Consider the following 21,216-nt stretch of genomic DNA (forward strand, 5'->3'; position numbering starts at 1 on the left):
AAACTTATGTTTTAAGAATATCAATTTACGGGGCAGCTGGGTAGCTCAGTGGATTGAGAGCCAAACCTAGAGACAGGAGGTCCTAGGGTTCAAATCTGGCCTCAGATACTTCCCAGCTGTGTGACCCTGGGCAAGTCACTTGACCCCCATTGCCTAGCCCTTACCACTCTTCTGCCTTGGAGCCAAATCACAGTATTGACTCAAAGACAAGGTAAGACAAAGACAAAGACAAAAGGTAAGGGTTTAAAAAAAATTAAAAAAATTTAAAAAAAAGAGTATCAATTTGAATGGTTTCTGGAGAAATGAATTGAGGAGAGAAGAAAATGGAACCATAGAAATCATAACAATGTACATGTATAGTCAAACAAATTTCTTCTGACATTAAGTAACAAGAAAGATATGAAGATTAAAAACCATTTATCTTAGTAGGTAAATCTTCGAGAGCATTTGGATTCTGAAAGGTTTGCTGCTGTCCATGGTCACAAAGCTAGGAAATGTCCCAAGTAGACCTGGGGCTTTCCAACTTCAAGTCCACCACTATATTTTGCAATACTTCTCACTAAGTTTCCAATTTTTGATTGCAACATTGAATGTCTTTAAAAATAGTGTGTGAACTCATGTTGCCTGAAAAATTGAAAATCTTCAATACACTTTGAGACTAGTTACTTTGTCTTTCCTTGGTTTCCCAAAGTGTCAGTCACTGATTTTCCAGGGGCATTCACTAAGGCCAGTGGGAAGTCCAAATTCTCCAACCAACTTTTTGAAGTTGGTAAAGGGGAAAGGCAGATAGAAGTGATCTTTGCCCCATCTTCCCCAACTCTCTCCATAATCCCTCAAGTGATTCTCTGTCAAGGACACAAAGGTTTGTCTAGAACTCTACATCAATAGGGTAGCCTGCTATTAGAATGCTATATTTAGAACTGCTCTGCTTTATTATTATTATTATTATTATTATTATTATTATTTTATTGAAGCTTCTCAAGATATGGCTGATTCTGTTCAAGCAACCCTAACACATTCTTTTGGAACATCATCTCTTTATGACTTAAAACATTTCATTCCATCTATATTGAAAGGCTTTTTGTACTAGTTTGTGGCTTCAATTTATCTATAACTCATTTAAAGCATTGTTATATCTTATGGACATATCAGGGTGATGAGCATCTTGTTGGTTACGTTAATTAAAGTTAGTATGTGGCATTTCACTCTTATATTTATATACTTTGCTAATATAGTGACTGGCACATAGCAAACTATCAATATAGGTTTTTTTGGCTGATCAATCAATAAAATGGAAACCCAGTAAGGAAAATAATTTTCTTTTTTTTTGTCTCTGTTTTTTCAGCACTTAAAATGTTGTCTTGCACTTAGTAGGTATTTAGGGAATGTCTGTGAAATTGAATTGTGATCCTTCAATTATCCCATGACAATTAAGTGAGTGAAGGGACTGGGAGTATGTTTTCCAGGCCAATGTTCTTTCTGTACATACTTCCTTTTCACTTATGGCTCAAGACAGGTTCACCTATATCTTATGGCTCTGGTCTTAGTGTAAATGAGACTTTTCTCTGCAATATCTAACAATTATCTTTGATATATAACATGTATTAAATTAGCTTCTGAGAGCAGCTGGGTAGCTCAGTGGATTGAGAGCCAGGCCTAGAGACAGGAGGTTCTAGGTTCAAGTTTGACCTCAGACACTTCCCAGTTGTGTGACCCTGGGCAAGTCACTTGACCCCCATTGTCTAACCTTACCACTCTTCTACCTTGGAGCCAATATACAGTATTGACTCCAAGACAGAAGGTAAAGGTTTAAAAAAAAAGTAGCTTCTAAGCTCTACCATTGTGTATTATATATGAATGTGCTTAAAAGCCACTGACTTACATTTTTTTATTTAGAATGTTTTTCCATGGCTACATGATTCATGATCCCCCTACTTCTCCCTCCCTGACCTGACAAGCAGTTTCCTTGGGTTATACATGTATCACTGTTCAAAATCTATTTCCATGTTATTCATATTTGTAGTAGAGTGATCTTTTAACACCAAAACCCTAAAAATATCCTTATCGAATCATGTGAATGATTCTATGTTTTTCTTCTGTGTTTCTACTCCCACAGTTCTTTCTTTGGATGTGGATAGCGTTCTTTCTCACAAGTTCCTCTTGATTGCTTTGGTCATTGCCTAGCCACTGGTAGAAAAGTCTAGTACATTCGATTATACCATAATATATCAGTCTCTGTGTACAATGTTCTCCTGATTCTGCTCCTTTTGCTCTGCATCAATTCCTGGAAGTCTTTCCAGTTCATTATTCCTTTTAGCACAATAATATTCCATCCCCATCATGTACCTCAATTTGTCCAGCCATTCTTTAATTGATGGACACCTTTTTATTTTCCAGTTTTTTTGCCACCACAAAAAGGACAGCTATGAATATTTTTATACAAGTCTTTTCCTCTATTGCCTCTTGGGGTACAAGCCCAGCAGTGGTATGGCTGGATCAAAGAGCAGGCAGTCTTTTAAAGTCCTTTGCGCATAGTTCCAAATTGCCCTCTATGATGGTTGAACCAATTCACAACTCCAAAGCAATACATTAGTGTCTCAATTTTGCCACATCCCCTCCAACATTTATCACCTTCCTTTGCTGCCATACTGGCAAGTCTGCTGGGTATAAGGTGGTATCTCAGAGTTATTTTAATGTGCATTTCTCTAATCAGGAGGAATTTAGAACACTATTTCATGTACTTATTGATAGCTTTGATTTCATCATGTGAAATCTGCCTATTCATGCCCTTTGATCATTTGTCGATTGGGGAATAGCTTGATTTTTTGTAGATTTGACTTAGTTCCTTGTATATTTGGTAAATTAAACCTTTGTCAGAGAGTTTTGTTATAAAATGCTCTCCAGTTTGTTGCTTTCCTTCTAATGTTGGTTGCATTGGTTTTATTTGTACAAACCCTTTTTAATTTGATATAAGCAGTCATTCATTTTACATTTTGTAATGTTCTTTATCTCTTGCTTGGTCTTAAATTCCTTCCTTTCCCACAGACCTGACAAATATACTAATCTATGTTCACCTAATTTATTTATGATTTTACTCTTTATATTTAAGTCATTTGCCAATTTTTGAATTTATGTTGGTATAGGGTATAAGATGTTGATCTAAACCTAATTTTTCCCATACTGTTTTCCCATTTTCCTAACACTTTTTGTCAAGTAGTGAGTTCTTGTCCCAAAAGCTGAGATCTTTGGGTTATCAAACATTAGTTTGCTGAGGTCATTTATCCCTAGTCTATTCCATTGATCTACCCTTCTGTCTCTTAGTCAGTACCATGTTGTTTTGATGACCATTACTTTATATTATAGTACAGTTCAAGATCTGGTACTGCTAGGCCCCCATCCCTCATATTTTTCCTCAATATTTCCCTTGATCTCTTGTTCTTCCAGATGAATTTTGTTATAATTTTTTTCTAATTCTATAAAAAGTTTTTTGGTAGTTTGATAGGTATAGCACTGAATAAATAGATTAATTTGGGTAGGATTGTAATTTTTATTATGTTAACTTGTCTTACCCAGGAGCAATTAGTGTTTTTCTAGTTATTTAGATCTAGTTTTTAATTGTATGAAAAGTGTTTTGTAGTTCTGTTCATATAATTCCTGTGTTTTGTCTTGGTAAATAAATTCCTAAACATTTTATATTGTCTAGAGTGATTTTAAATGGAATTTCTCTTTGTAACTCCTGCTGCTGAATTTGTTGTAAATATATAGAAATGCTGATGATTTATGTGGGTTTATCTTGTACCCTGCCATTTTTAAAAGATTTTAATTATTTACACTAGTCTTTTAGTTTATTTCCTAGGATTCTTTAAGTATACCATCATATTTGCAAAGAGTGATAGCTTAGTTTCCTCATTGCCTACTTTAATCCTTTTAATTTCTTTTTCTTCTCTAATTGCTACTGCTAGTGTTTTTAGTACAATATTAAATAATAGAGGTAATAATGGGCATCCTTGCTTCACTCCTGATCTTATTGGGAAGGCTTTTAACTTGTTCCCATTGCAGATGATAGTGGCTGATGTTTTTAAATATATACTGTTTATTATTTTTAGGAAAGGCCCTTCTATTTCCATACTTTCTCGTGTTTTCAGTAGGAATGAGTGTTGTATTTTGTCAAAGGCTTTTTCTGCCTTTTGAGATAATCATGTTATTTCTGTTGGTTTGATTATTGATATGGTCAATTATGTGGATGGTTTTCCCAATAATAAACCATCCTTGCATTCCAGGTATAAATCCCATCTGGTCATAGAGGATAATCCTTATGATAACTTGCACAGTCTTTTTGCTAGCATTTTATTTAAGTTTTTTGCATTCATGTTCCTTAAGGAGATTGATCTATAGTTTTCTTCTCTGTTTTTGGTCTACCTGGCTTTGGAATCAGTACCATATTTGTGCCATAAAAGGAATTTGATAAGACCCCTTCTTTGTTTATTTAATCAAATAACTTGTATAGTATTGGAATTAGTTGTTCTTTTAATGTTTGATAGAATTCACTTGTGAATTCATCTGGCCCTGGGGATTTTTTCTTAGGAAGTTCCTTACTTGTTCAATTTCTTTTTCTGAGATGGGATTATTTAAATATTCTGTTTCCTCTTTTGTTAATCTAGACAATTTATATTTTTGTAAATATTCACCCATTTCACCTAGATTGTCATATTTATTGCCATATAATTGGGCAAAATAGTTCTTAATAATTATCTTTAATTTCTTCTTCATTAGAGGTGAGATCACCCTTTTCATCTTTGATACTGTTAATTTGCTTCTCTTCTTTCTTTTTTTATTAGATTAACCAGTACTTTATTTTATTTGTTTTTTCAAAGTACCAGCTTCCAGTCTTATTTTTCAGTACAATAGTTCTTTTACTTTCAATTTTATTAATTTCTACTTTCATTTTTAGGATTTCCAATTTAGTTTTTATCTGGGAATTTTTCATTTGTTTTTTCTTAGTTTTTTTAGTTGCAAACCCAATTCACTGATCTCTTCCCTATCAATTTTATTACTATAGGCAATCAGCGATATAAATTTTCCCTTGAGTACCGCTTAAAGCCACCGTCTTTTAATTGTGGCTGTACTAGTCCAGTTAGAATAAGTTCACAATTCTCAAGTTTCACATTGGTTTTCTGTTCTTTTTCTTTTTTTAAAAACACTTATCTTCTGTCTTTGAATCAATACTGTATATTGATTGCAAGGCAGAAGAGTAGTAAGAACTAGAAGCAATGAAGGTTAAGTGACTTGCCCAGGGTCACACAGCTAAGAAGTGTCTGGTGCCAAATTTGAACTTCCAACTCTTGATCTGGCTCATTCTCAGTCCACCTATTTGTTCCCCTTTATATTGGTTTTCATATTTTCTCTTGCCAAGTCCTACAATATAAATATGTTTATGTATATTTCTTCACTATTTTTTAGTCCAGACATATATTTTTTGGTATTAGGAAGTTCCTTCTACTAGATTAATAATTGCATTGAAAGTTGGACAATTAGAGAGTTTCTTGAAATCAAAGAAAGCTTAAGTACCTTAAAGGGCTAGGGTCACTCTGCCTAGATGTGTTAGAGATGGGATTTGAACCCGATTATTCTTGAATCTGAGGCTGGTTTTCTATATGCTATACCAAACTCCCTCTCCCAAGTTCTATATTTTAAAGACTTAGATATACTTAGTTTCTAACAATCAGTGAAATTGGAATCTAGAGTCTTTGTCTTCTAATGAGCCACCTGAGAAAATATGGAAACAATCTGTGCTCTGAATGGTATGGAGAACTCATCTCAGTTCTTTGTTTTAAATATCTCAATTTACAGTTGAATCTTAGCTTTATATAGCTAAAATTTATTTATAATTATATTAATACACATCAGTCAGTGGTGTTGAATTAGCAATCAATTCCCACTCTTCCATTAACTAAACCTTAGGCTAGCCATTTAATCTCTGTTTCATCTACACAATGATGTAGAGGGAGAGAAGGAAAGAAATTATTACTGAAACAAATTATTCGTAAGATCACCCCAACTCTTTTGAAGTTTTTCATTGAATCCAATTATATTTAACACATATTTATTAAGTACCTAATATACAACGTTTTGAATAGCACTGTAGTAGAGATCTTGAAATCAGGAAGATCTGGTTCAAGTCCCACCTCTGACAAATGATAGTTGTAGGATGCTAGACAAATCACTTAGCCTTTCAGTTCCCTAGGCAACTTTCTAAGTCTATAAATGGTAGAGAAAGTGTCAAACTGTATTGATAGATGGAATTTTCTCATCCAGAAGTTCCCATGCTAATAATATCATAGATCTAGTTCCTATCCCCATGTCCAAAAGGTACTGTGCTAGCTATTGAGGAAAATGAAACACTATATACCCAAATCCATAAATACATCCTCTATAAAGTAGCATAAAGAGAGGCAGAATGCTAATAACCAGAAGAATTTATGGAATAATTACAGAGAATTAGAGCTATCCGTTATCATGAAAGAGAACACTTTGTCTATAAGTATGTAGACACTTTATTCTATCTCCCTCCCCTCCCTATTATCATTTCTTTATTCCTTCTTTTTCTAAAAGGACTAAAGACATTATGGGCTGAACTGGATTTATGTGAGACAGAGTTGCACAAAGTCATCAGTCTCACTTTCCCTTCCAGTATCACCAAAACCCTATGGCAAGATGAAAACACTTGGGATGGCTTGGCGATGGCCCCAGATGCAGAGGGTGACCTTGGCATCTTCAATGTCTTACCAAACTCTAAGCCCTCCACAGGACCATGTTAGCCCCCTTCATGGCAATTAGAACAAATTTTTCTCATTCAACTAGTCTAATGGGGGAATAGCTTAAATAACAAGAAATTATATGCTTATGGATTTCAAAAACAATAATTTTTTTTTTGTTTCAGGGAGTGTGTATCCTAGCAGACTGATGATATGATTTTTTTTGATGTTTTGTTAGTTAGAAATTATTATAGAATTGTAGATTTACTTAGAGGTCAGAGAGACTTTGAGGTTCATGTAATCTGACCCCTTCATTTTAAAGCTGAGAAAACTAAGGCCTAGAGAGAGAGGTCATTAGTGGCAGAGGTAGGTTTTGTCCCCAGGTTCTTTGACTTCAAACCCAGGGCTCTTTTAAATTCCAGGCACCTCAAGGCCTTCCTATTAACCATAAAGCCTGGGTGAAGAATTCTTTATCATTTAGGTCTGATGCACTTCATTTTTAATTTCCTAGAGCCAAAGAAAAGGTTATCAGGTACAGTGGAATACACCCTGGACCTAGATTCTAATACTGGCTCTGACATTGTACCTTGGAAAAGTTTTTGGGTCTCAATATCTGTAAAATGTAAAATGAGGAGCTTGAACTAGAAATATTTTTGAGATTCTTTGCTGCTCTAAAATATTATGATTCAGTCTCCAATAAGTGAGTTTTTGCCTTATCTTGGGTGGAACAACGTTTCCATGTTACTTCTGGCACATTTGCCTTCTATGCTATCTCCACTTCTATCATCATACCTTATCTTTCCCCAATGGAATCTTGGACTCCTGGAACTCTGAGTTCTGACAGGAGAGTTTTTTTTTTCCTTCTCTTTCCAGAATCATATCCTTACCAGTTCTAATATATCTACCCACCATACTGCCTCCATGCAATGCCTTTTCTAGTTTTCCTTTAGGAGTCTTTTTTCTTACCAGATATGATCTTCCTGATGTTGGGGACTGTTTTGCTTGAATGTATGTGCATCCCCAGCACTTAGCCTAATACTTACACACAGTAAGCTTTTGTCTTCTTTCTGTCTCTATCTGTCTGTTTGTCTTCTCTGTCTCTGCCTCTTTCTCTTTCTCTGTCTCTGCCTCTTTTTCTCTACTTACCCATTCTATTCAAAATTTTCAATATGTCTTTTGGAAAACTGTTTTCTTTAATCTGTCCTTGAATCCTAGTCCCTCTGGAAACATGTTCTGTTTTCTCCAGGGAATGCCAGCTTAGAGAGACCATCCACCCCTTCCCCCTCCTATTGACCAAGTAACACCAAAAACTTTTGCCTTCACTATAATAGCTACTTTCATCTTCAGGATGTCTGGCTCCTCTTTATCTCAGTGTCATTTGTCTTCATAGAATTATCTTCCCTTTGACAGCTTCCAGACTGGGTTAGTGCCTTCCTATCCCCAAAGGCATGCTGTATTTGCATTGGCAGAGCCCTTGGTTAGTTTTACACTGTCCTTCTCTCCTAGATCTTTGTATTATTTTTTAGCATAATTATGCTGATAGACTATGTGATTCTTAGCCTAATTTCCAGACCCTTATGTGTGGACAAACTATAGACACATACACACTTATATGTCTATGCATATATGTATATATACACACATATATGCATGTATAACTAAATTTAAATATATAACATTTTGGACAGATTGTTACAAGTGGACAGTGAGCAAGACCTGGAGCTGAACAGGAAGAAGAAGCAAACTGGATTGCCTTTGGCAAATTATGAAATCCTTTTGATAATTTTAAGCTTCTCCCTAGAACAGAAAGCCACATTTTTTTCATGCCAGTATTCTTATAGTGATGTTGTATGGCTGGGGGCCAAAGGACATGGATTACGAGGTCCATGAGAGCTGGGACAATCTTTTGCCTTTCTCCGTATTCCCAGAATTTAGCAAGGTGCCTGGCACAACACATGCCCTTAAAATCTTTCTGACTAACTGACTTGACTGAACTTGAGCATTACCCAGAAAGCAGTGGCAGGGCATGTGGTAGGCAAGCACTGGCTGCCACAAATTACAAGTAAGGAATTAGGAAGGAGAATTTACACAAAGGAAGTCGTGGGAGAATTGTGTGATTGAAAAAGAAAATGTGTTGGCTATGTGAGGAGATTAAGAGATAAGCAACAGCCAGTCTATAGGCTCTGTTAATATTCTTGGAATGTCAGGAGAGCTCTAAGAATTTCTCTTCAGTTCCTACCCCAAAATGTTGGGGGGGGGGGTGAATTCCCTCTTGAATTTATTGGAAGTGAACGAGAGCCTCAAAAAATGAAACTGCATAGATAAGTTGAGATCCATATCATTGGCAAGAATACCAAATCAATGATATTACAGATCCATCAGACTTTAAAAAACTAACAGATTTTCCCCAGCTTAGAGTCTTGGGCTCTTTCTTAGAATACTCCATATAGGTCTCCTAATTCTCTTACCTCTGTGCCTTACACATATTTGACAAGAGAAAACAGAGCCTGGTTTTTGGGCAAAACTCTATGTGGCTGGACCAACCTTTTGTATGAAATGTGACCATCAAATAAGTATGACTAATTTTTAAAATGAAGATCCCTCCTAATGGCTACCTCTCTATACACATTGTCCCTCAAAGTAGTTCCAATGGGAAGCTATACACTAATCCCAAAGGGTAGCTGGGTGGAAGCATTGGGCTTAGAATCAGGAAGACTCATGAGTTCCAATCTGGCTTCAGACCCCTACTAGCTGTGTGACCCTGGACAAGTGACCTCATAGCCACTTTGGGAATTAGGTATAACCTGGGTATCAATATCCCCATATTTCAGATGAGGAAACTGAGACTGAGAATCATTAAATGACTTGCTCAGGGTCACACAGCTAGTAAGTGTCTGAAGTAGGATTTTAACTTCTGTCTCCTTGACTCAGAGTTCATCACTCTTTCAATTGTAGCACCTAGCTGTCATTGGGTTTAGCATTAATGATACAAAGGAAGGCCAAAAAAAAAAAAAAAAAAAAAAAAAAAAAAGGCCCTGACCTCAAGGAGCTCACATTCTTTTTTTTTATTAAAAAAAAAAACAATTTTTTTCCATGCAACTTAAAATCATTTTTTTTGACATTTTTTGATTGTTCCTCTGACATTTCAGAATTGAGATGTTCTTCCTCCCTCCTTTGCCACCTCTCTCCTCCAGGTGGTAAATAGTCTGATATGGGTTATATCAGTACTTTTAAGCATATTGCTTATATTGTGAAAGAAGACACACATCACACATAAAGCTTACATTCTAATGGAGAAAACAACATGCAAATAATGAGGAATGTATACAGTGTAAACATGAAAACATAGAGTTTAGATGGAAGGTGATCTTAAGAAAGGCCTCTAGAAAAGGGGGGAATGGAGTTAATTCTTGAAGCAGCCCAGAGAAACCAGGAGGCAAAGGTGAGGAAGGAGAGCCTCCCTCCCCAGCATGATCCAGTGAAAAGGCATCAAGATAGGAGAAGGTTGTCATGTGCAGAAAGCAGAAGGTAGCCCACTGTCACTCAATTATAGAATGAATGGAGGAAAGAAAGACCAAGAAGAATGCAAAGATAGGAAGGATCCAGATTGTAAGAAGTATAAATGCTAAATAGCAGATTTTATCTTTGGTTCTGGAGGTAATAGGGAACAACTGGATTTGCTGGGTAGAGTGACTTGGAGAGACCTGTGTTTTAGGAAAATCACTTTTGGAAGCTGAGTAGAAGATGGATTGGAATGAGGAGAGATCCACAAAGTGGACATTGCAATAGTCTCAGTTTTGAGGTGTTCAGAGGAGGCTCATTACTTAATGCCTCTGTGAGTGGAGAGAAGAGATCTATATATGAGACATGCTATGAAAGTAAAAAAATGAGAAAGGAGATGACAGAAGGGAAGGGATCCAAAGTGCATATGGAGGGAGTTATTTTGGCAAAAAAGGCACCATTACTGTAGGAGAGAGGAGAGTGAAAAGAGGAGATAGTGAGGAAAGATTTCTGAGTGCTGTGAGATAAGAAGAGAAGAAAATTCTTTTGTTGAATTGTTAATTTTTTTCTTTTCATCAAAGTCCTCAGCTGAGAGAATGGTGGGGCAGGACACCATGGGGAGATATGAGAGGAAAAGAGATTACCTGGAAAACCTGCCATGCTGAGGGGAAACTGAACTGATTAAGGAGATATAAAAGTATTGCCTTGCTACAGTAAGGGCCCACTTGAAATTATATAATATGAATTCTTAGTGTGCCCAGTGAGCATGGCTTGTATCTCCTTTTTGATTTTGTGGGGGTAGAAAAGTCTATGGAAGGGGCTAAGAAGAACACAGTGTTTTAGGTAATCAATAAAAAATTACCTTAGCCTTCTTAAAGGTGATATCTAATTAATCCAATTCTCCTATTAATTCTTTTTAACTCTGATAATTCTTACAACTATCATGGATGACATGTCACTGATGTAGAGATAATGGTGCCAAGAGCGGCAATCTAAGCCTGGGGCATCTCTTGCAGAACTCTTAAGGATATTGAGTTCTAATACTAGAAAAATCCTTCAAACATCCTTGACAAAGGTACCTCTATGACCATTCCTTAGAAATACTTGAGGAAAGCATTCTTCTCTCAGAGGCAAATGTATGTCACTGAGGTCAAGGGAATTGTGCTTATTAAAACTGCCCATTTTTCTATGAAAGCCTGAAATTTGATTTCTGTTTTCCATTACTGTTGAAAATTTAGTGCCCAACACTGGCTCCATTACCTAAAAACGAGGCGTAACCATGTCAAGTTCAAGAGTAGACACGTTTTATATTATAAAATTGGAATGCCATTTAGTCAGCCAATTTTCACAGAAAATGGATTTTTGTTTCTAACCTTCTAATAACTCTGAGTTTTTATTCCTAAAGATGAAGACAAGGAATGGATTAATTTCCTGAAACATCTTAAGGGAGATTTCATAGCACTGTAATTTCTGCTTTAAGCCAAATGCCAGGGATAGCTGGTGTGACTTTTTGTAAGGAAAAACAAAACAAAACACCCAAACTCTACACATGCTCCCTGTTTGCTACTGGAATGTTGATTTAGAATTACACTAATTGACAATGAAAGACTTCATATAATCCTCTTTATGTGACCTCCAATAATGTGGAAAGATCAAATTAAAAAAAAAACACAGCCCTGGCAATTTTTGAAAGCTGTCACAGCTTATAACAGAAATGATTTAGATGAATGGACTTCCAGTTTCAACAAAATATACATTTGCATTTTATACAAACCTCACTCCATCCATCATCCAGCTTGTACCAAAAGGATGTCTTCCTCAGTAGCCAAGTAGCCTCTTTGTTAAAGGAAGGGTTTGAAAAATTTCATTCATTGTTCTTAATAAACTGCAAATACTGCTAAACCTCCTCAGAGGTATTATCACTGGGACTTGGTAATCCCTTATTCAGCAGGGACACCAGTTTTCAATGTCAGCACTGTCCTTCTTATTAAGCATTACTAGCAATAACCCAAGACTCACAGTATAGGCTGTGGCAACCTTTTAAAATATGGAATTCTAAAAGAAGACAGAGGCTTTCCCAAACTGACCTATTCCTTCTGTGTGGTTGGGAATGGGGGAACATTTTCCTCCAGCCATTTTCTTCTCCTTGGGGACCAAAAGACTGACCTCATTAAAATCAACAGTCACTTAGAATGTGGTAGGCATTGTGCTAGGTGCTGGGGATACAAGGATGCAATTAGATGAGGGCAGACCCTGTCTCCAAGGAACTTACCTTCTCATGAAGGAGGGGAGGAGGATAAGACATAAATAAATAGCTAGATGGTTCGGTGGATAGAGTGCCAAGCCTGGAGTCAGGAAGATTTATCTTTGTGAGTTCAAATCTTGCTTCAGATGCTTACTAGGTGTGTGACTCTGGGTGAGTCACTTAAACTTGTTTGCCTCAGCTTCCTCATTTTTAAAATATGAGCTGGAGAAGGCAATGGCAAACCATTCCAGTATCTTTGCCAAGAATGAGGTCATGCAGAATAGGATATGATTGAAATGACCAAACAATAAAAACTAGGATACCAAGTTTGGTCTAGGTGATCATTGAGGTCCCTTCTTATTGTAGATATGTGATCCTATTAAGGAGAAAAATGCACATGGAAGTACTCTGAAAATTGTAATTAGATGTACATATAAATAATATATAAATAGTAGAGATTCTTAGTAAGATGTTAACAGGCTTCACATAGCCACTAAATAAGTCTGTTGAATGGTCCAAATTATCAAAAAAAAAAAAAAGAAATAGAAAATGCAGAGCTGAAGGGATGGAGGGGATGTGGCACCATCATAGGAAAGATGGTAACAACACTGTAAGGCAGACAGAACAGATGTGGGAGACTAGAGTTCCTTCTAGCAAGACAAGGACAAGGACAAAGGCAAGTAAATTTGTCCCTCATAAGAAACGACATCTAGGAAAATATATATTTTAAGAAAAATAGATTTTAGTGCTAGCATTGAAGATGAGCCAAAGGATTGTCAGTTAAGGCAGGGAATTAGGATCAAGAGAACTGGGAAGGAAAGGTAAGTGATAGGTATGGCAAAGAATCACATGTTCTGAGTTTAGTGACTTCATTTGTACAATGAAGAGCTTGAGCTAGCTCCCCTTTAAGCTTTTTTCTTTCCCAATTGATAATCCCATGATCTAGAGACTAAGGCCTCTTTTAGTTTTTTTAGGAATATAGAGAGCCTCTAGAAGGGGGCAGAAATCTATGGCAAGGGTAGAGAAAATAGAACAAAGTCAGGTTAGTAATCTAGAATATCTAGGCTTACTGGATCTAGGATACAAGGAGATAAGATAAGCAAGCTGAAATCAAGGCATGGAGGGATCATAGGATTACATTTTGAGCTGGAAAGAATTCTGGAGGTCATAAACAGAAGAGGAAACTAAGGCCCAGAAAAATTTAAGTGACCACCAGTGTCACATAGCTTGGAGGTGTTTGAGGCAGGATTTGAACTTAGGTTTTCTTGATCATCACTCTACTTACTATATCATTTAGTATCCTGGTGTAAGGTCGTGTGAGAAGAAGATGGAAAACCAGATGAAAATTTGGTAGAAAGTCAAAAAAAATAGAATATATATTATATCAATAAAATATATGTGCACATAATATGTCATGTTTTACATATAACATATAATAATTTATATCTATATACATATAGATGTATGTATGTGTGGTTGTTGGTGTTGTTTGTCCTTAGTTTTCAAAGAGGAGCAATGACATCATTGAGGAGGATGTCTTGACTTGCGTGTGAATTAGATGTAAGAGAAGCAGCATTGTGCAAAGTTGTTGGCCTCCCGCTCTCTCCCAGAGTCATCAAAGACCAGTGGCAAGTCAAAGTCAGGATGACCGGCGATGATCTGGGATGCAAGGATAACCTTGGCATCTTCCACGTCTGACCAAGCTCTGAGTAGTCCATAGCACCTGCTTTAGTCAACTTCATGGTCACTGGAGCAAATTGCTGTTACCCCCTCATTGTGCTTGGGAAAGTGTCCCATACTTGGGCTAGAAACTTCCCCTAACTCCCAGAGGTGTTTGAGGTCTGTCAGTTAGCCTCAGCCTCCTTCACATATGCATAGAGGAAGAGCAAAGCAAGATAAGAAGTCAAAGAGTCCAGGTAAGAGGTTAGGAATCCCCCCAGAACCAAGAAGACTAACACAAAGCAAGGAAAAAGCATAGACCCCAGAGATCAGGCCTCTGATCTGGAGTGTTGTGTGCCCATCTGGGTACCACAGCATAAAAAGGTCATCAGTAAACTGGAAAGCATCCAGAGAAAAGCACCAGAATGCTGAAAGACCTTGAATCTAAGTCACATGAAAATTAGTAGAAGAAAATGAGGATGAGAAGACTTACAGAGGACGTGGAAGCTGGCTTCAGGTATTTGAAGGCAGGCAGATGGCACAGTGGCTAAGAGTTCTGAGCCTTGAATTAGGAAAACAGGAGTTCAAATCTGACCTCAGGTACTTACTAGCTGTGAGACTGGTCATGTTGCTTAACTCCTATTTGCCTCAGTTTTGTCACCTGTAAAACAGGGATGATAACAGCACCTATCTCCTAGAGTTGTCATAAGGATCAAATGAGATAATAATTATAAAGCTCTTAGCCCAGTGGGTGGTCCATCAAAAGTGCTATATAAATGTGAAGGGGTTTTTGGGGGGTGGGGAGAGAGATTAAATGTGTTTCATTTGGGCCCCAGTTGTGGGTGGAAGTTACAAAAAAGTTAAATAAGGCTTCATGTTAGGAAAAAACTTGCAAAAATGAGAGCTGGCCAAAAGTGGCATGGGCGGCCTTAAGAGATGGGAGGTTCCTCCTCAGAGGTCCTCTGGCAGAGGCCGGATGGCTCCTTGTCTGGCGTGTTCTAGCGAGGATTGCTTCCTCGGATGGGGTGCACTAGATGACCTCGCCGGTCTCTTCCAACCCTTCAATTCTGTAATACTGATGAAGAATGACTAAGGTGGCTTTTCTCCTACAGGCTTGGGGCTTTTATATGGTTTCTGTGGGCACAAGAGCCAATTGCAGCATGGACCGGTCAGGTGAGGTAATTGTAAACACCTGGATGATGTAGCACCTGGAGGAGAAGCAGCTTCAGGTGGGCAGATCCTGACAATAGGAGAGAGCTAGGAGACAATTAACACTTTCCCTGAAGAGCTGCCAAGGTTAGGCTTGGGGGCAGATGTGGGCTGGGCCTGTGTACGCAGCCTGGGGCAGAGGAAAAAAATAACCAAGTGGAGCTGTTTACATAAGTAAGGATAATAGCTTATACTCACATAATGCTTTACCATAAATGACCTCATGTGATCCTCACCACAACCCTGGGAGGTGGGTCAGGCAAGTATTATTAACCCAATTTTACAGGGTGTGAAAATTGAGTTTGAAAGTGGAGGAATGATTTGCTAGTGGCCACATGAAGTAAACGCTGTAGCCTGGACTTCCGGGGAGGGGGAGCAAGCAAATTAGTGACTCTTAAATACGATGTTTTTCTATTAGATCTCATTAGCAATAACTGCCATATATTGAAGTTTACAAATTTTACAAAGCATTTTAAAATCAGACTATTACATTTGATTCTCACAACGGACTCATTAGGTAGGCATTCTAGATATGATTGTTTTCATTTTATGGATTAGAAAGCTGAGGCTCAACAATTTACTCATGGTCAGATAACTAGGCAAAGATGCCTCTCCTAAATTCAGATTTAGTGCCCTTTCCACTCATTCACAATCTCTCTCTCTCTCTCTCTCTCTCTCTTTTTCCTCTGAGATACAAATATGTATATTTTTGTCTCTCCTAAATACATATTAAATGCTCTTTCCATTCAATCACATTATGTACCATCTCTGTCTCTGTATCTCTGTCTCTGTCTCTCTGTCTCTCTTTCTATCTCTCTCTCTCTCTTCCTCCCTCCTTTCTCTCTCTGTCTCTCCTCTGAGATGTAAATATGTATATTTTTGATGCTCTTTTCCATTCAATTACTTTATGTACCATCTCTGTCTCTGTATCTTTCTCTATCCCTCTCTCTCTCTGTCTCTGTCTCTGTATCTTTCTCTCTCTCTCTGTCTCTCCTCTGAGACATAAATATGTATATTTTTGTCTCTCCTAAATACATATTGAATGCTCTTTCCATTCCATCACATTATGTACCTCCTCTTTTTGTCTCTGTCTCTGTCTGTCTCTGTCTGTCTGTCTCTCCCCTCTAAGATATAAACATATATATATATATATATATTTGTTTGTTTCTCTCCTAAATTCATGTTAAATGCTCTTTCCATTCAATCACATTATGTACCATCTCTGTCTCTGTCTCACTCTTTCTCTCTGTTTCTTTCTCTCTTCTTTGAGATATAAATATATATTTTTTGTGTCTCTCCTAAATTCAGATTCAATGCTCTTTCCATTTAATTACACTATATACCCTATCTCTCTCTCTCTGTTTCTGTCTCTCTCTGCCTCTCTCTCTCTCTGTCTCTGTCTCTGTCTCTCTCTCTCATACACACATATAATTTCTCTTCTGTGGGATATAAGTATATATCTTTTTGTATCTATATATCTATTGTCTATATATATATGTACACATTTTATACACACATACTTATGTGTATGTATATGTATATGTGTATATATATACTACATATATATATCCCACACATAGAAAGAATCTCAGAATTAATACTGACTTCTGGATCTATCTCCTTCAGAATAGTTTTACAAGAATGTTAGAATCAGAAATCGATGTATAAGGGTTTGGGAAGTGAATGGGTACTGAAGAATTGAGAGAAGCAAGTGTAGTTGATTTGTGTGGGGGGAGTTTGGTAGTGAGAGAGAGCAGTGGTATAGGATAATAACTTGGAGTTAGTGCGGAAGGAGAGAATAGGTAGGGAAATAATGAAGATGCATGTGTGTGTACTTATGCATGAGGTTGGGATGGGGTGGGCAAAGGCAGAGAGAAACTGAGGCACAGACAGAGCCAGAGCCAGAGAGTGACAGACTCAGAAAAAGGAAGAGAAGTGAGGAGAAGGATTGCAGATAGAGGAGTTATCCTTATAAAGGAAATGGGCAACTGTTAACTCAGATACTTGAGCAAAGGAGGAGATAAGTGAAAAAGTTGAAAGAGTTTTGAGGTATAGACTAGGGAAGATGAGAGACCTCACAAAGAATAGACTTAATTTTCTCAGTAAAGTGGAGGTTATATAGTTTGGAGAGATGATGAGATCTATGGTGTGTGGCTCAAGGTCAGCTGGAGGGGTCTTATTGCTAGTTCTCTCACTTACTCAGGGCTGAGGAGACCAGCTATTAGACCATGATGAGATGGGAAATATTGGGAACTCTGGCTCCAAGTTCCAAGTTGGGCCTAAGACCCTGAGAGAGCACTCCTCATTCTATCCTTAGGTAATCTCCTTCAATTAACCCCAAATCTATACTATTCCTAATAGAAAAAAGCCCTGAGATTGAAATGAGAAAATTATTGGTGTAATCTCAACTGGGACATGAACTGGTTGGATGACATTGGCCAAATCCCTTCACTATCTCTCATGAGTTCTGTTGAATGAAGTGACTTCTAAGATCCCTTTCAGTCTTAAGAACCGTTAAGGAAATATTTGGAAAGGGCAATATACCTCAGATGAGTTCATTCTTTTTTCACAGGGCCTGACTTTCACTTTGTAACATTTTTAGTGACATTTTGTTGATCAGTCATTTTGCAGTCATGCCCCACTCTTTATTTATTTTACATTTTGTAATTTTTTCTAACTCTTGCTTGGTTTTAAAATCTTTCCTTTCCCAGAGATCTGACAAGTATACTATTCTGTGTTCACTTAATTTACTTACAGTTTCCTTTTTTATATTCAAGTCTTTCACCCATTCTGAACTTATCTTGGTGTAGGGTGTGAGATGTTGATCTAAACCTAATCTCTCCCATACTGTTTTCCAATTTTCCCAACAGTTTTTGTCAAATAGTGGATTTTTGTCCCAAAAGCTGGGATCTTTGGGTTTATCATACACTGTCTTGCTGACGTCACTTACCCCAAGTCTATTCCACTGATCCTCCCTTCTGTCTCTTAACCAGTCCCATATTGTTTTGATAACCGCTGCTTTATAGTATAGCTTAATATCTGGTACTGCTAGGCCACCTTCCTTCACGTTTTTTTTTTCATTATTTCTCTTGATATTCTTGATCTTTTGTTCTTCCAAATAAACTTTGTTATAGTCACAGCAGCAAGAGGTAGAAAGAGAAACACCATTTAAAATCACCCTAGACAATATCAAATACTTAGGAATCTATCTACCAAAAAAACCCCCACAGGAATTATATGAACACAACTACAAAACACTTCCCAAACAATTAAAACTAGATCTAAACAACTGGAAAAACATTGATTGCTCATGGGTAGGATGAGCTAACATAATAAAAATGATCATTCTACCCAAATTAATTTACTTATTTAGTGCCATACCTATCAAACTACCAAAAAACTTTTTTACTGAATTAGAAAAAACTATCTTAAAGAGATTTCAAATGATGGTATTACAATGATGGAATGAAAGGCCTTGGGTTGACTATATCTAGAGAGGAGTTTATTGTCTAATACTCCTTCAGATCAAGCCAGCTGCTGACTTTGTGGGATAAACTTCCTTTCTGGGTAGTATATTGAAGGAAAGACATTGAGAAGTTAGAGTTTTCCTACATCAGGAGACTCAAAACTATGAGGTTTAGTTGAAGGAACTGGAGATGTTTGAGGCAGAGAGAAGGGTTGGGGGAATATGAACATTGCTTTCTAAGAGCCGAAGGGTTTATTATAGTAAATGATTACATTTATTCTGCTTGGACCCAAAGATTTACACTATGATTAGTGGTCAAAAGTTAAATATTTGAGTTAAGATAAAGAAAGACTTCCTTATAATCAGAGCTTTCCAACAATTTAAGGAACTGTCATGTAGAAGAGTGCTGGGCTTGGAATCATCTGAAATTCAAATTTGGTTTCAGATGCTGGTAAGTCACTCAGTCCTAATTGCCTTAGTTTCCTCATTTGTAAAACGATCTGCAGAAGGAAATGTCAAACCACTTCAGTTTCTTTTCCAAGAAAACCTCAAATGGGGTCATGAAGGGTTGGACATCACCAAAAAACAACTGAAATACCATTAGAAGGCAGTAAATTCTTCATTACAAGACTTCAAGTGGCAGCTTGTAGCTACAATTCTGTTTCAAGTGGGAGTTGGACTAAATGACCTCTGAGGTCTTTTTCTACTCTGACATTCTTTGATTCTATGATACTCAGCCTACTCCTAAGACTAGCCCAGCTACCGTTCTTGGCAAAGCTCTACCTGCATCGTCTTGGGAGATAAAGATCTTCTCTGTTTTCAGAGACCTACAGAGAAGGATATTTCACAACCTTCAATATCAGTATAACAACACAGGGCTGCTGGCTTTGGGGAATTGGAACACTTGCTCTTTCATTGTAAAATAGAGGTTTTTAACTGTCTTTTTAAAAAAATGTCCTGGACTGCCCTTTGGGCATTCTGGTGAAGTCTATGGACTCCTTCTCTGAATAACATTTTAAAATGCATGATAAAATACAGATGGTTACAAAGGAAATCAATTATATTGAAATAAAGATTTAACTTCCCCTCATCCAAGTTTGAAGATCCTTGAAATCTATCCATGGACACTTAGGTTATTAACTCCTGCTTTATGGAGTAACTCCTGACCCATGGACATGGACAAGATTCAGTCCTGGGGGATCCTGGTCCCTAACAAGAGGAATCAGTCTTTCTCCAATTCTTGGTTTCATTACATTTGGAATCCCAGGAAGAACGATTAAAGTTTAGGTTTGGACCGGGGTCTCCGAAAAAGGAAACAGAAAAGTACTTATTGTACAATTTAGATCAGGTAAATGATAGCTATGTCTTTCCTCTCCACAAAAGAAATGCTTAAAATACATAAAGCTAGCAAATGTGCATTGACAAAGACCTAAACACAAAGCAAAATCTTATAGCTACTGTTATATTCTTCCAGGTTTATATTTAAAATATTAAAACATTGAGTAATTAGATGGAGCATTAACTAGTTATTTCATCTTGATCTTGGCTCTGCACTTTCTGAAAATCTTCCTCAAAATCTGTATCTTTTGACTTATCAGATCAGAAGTTTTTCTCATTATCTTGCCAATGGTGGTCTTCTTCAAGAAGTGATGTAGTAGTTGGAAGGAAGCACTTTTATAGTGCAACCAGCATTGCCTGGGAGACCCAGGAACCTCTTGCCCTCTTGAGCCTACAAGTTTGTCTTTAAGGCTGAAAATGTCTGTATCAAGATCACTATTTGTTTATCTTTGCTCAGGCAAAGAAATAGAAATACAGAGCAGAGAGTAAAGCAGGGTCTTGAGACTGCAACTTAAACTCACCAAGAGGGATACCTTTTCTGATCATCCCTTTAAAAGTCAGTATTTTGACCAGGATAAGTTAATGGGAGTGAAGGAATGTGGGGGTGGGGAAGTCAGAGATAGACAAAGTCAAACAGAGAAGGGATGGAGGAAAAGGGAGGGAGGGAGGGAGAGAGAGAGAGACAGACAGAGACAGAGGCACAGAGACAGAGATAGAGACACAGAGATAGGGTCAGAGAGAAAGAGACAGAGAAAGANACAGAGACAGAGATAGAGACACAGAGATAGGGTCAGAGAGAAAGAGACAGAGAAAGAGAAAGAGAGAGAGAGAGAATCGGAGAGAGAAGGGAAAATGAGAAGGGGGTCAAAGAGAGACAAGGTAGACAAGGGAGAAAAGGGAGAGAGAGAGACAGACAGACAGACAGAGACAGAGATAGAGACACAGAGATAGGGTCAGAGAGAAAGAGACAGAGAAAGAGAAAGAGAGAGAGAGAGAATCGGAGAGAGAAGGGAAAATGAGAAGGGGGTCAAAGAGAGACAAGG

Source organism: Gracilinanus agilis, chromosome 1 (genome assembly GCF_016433145.1).
Source record: "Gracilinanus agilis isolate LMUSP501 chromosome 1, AgileGrace, whole genome shotgun sequence".
In the NCBI taxonomy this organism is placed as follows: domain Eukaryota; kingdom Metazoa; phylum Chordata; class Mammalia; order Didelphimorphia; family Didelphidae; genus Gracilinanus; species Gracilinanus agilis.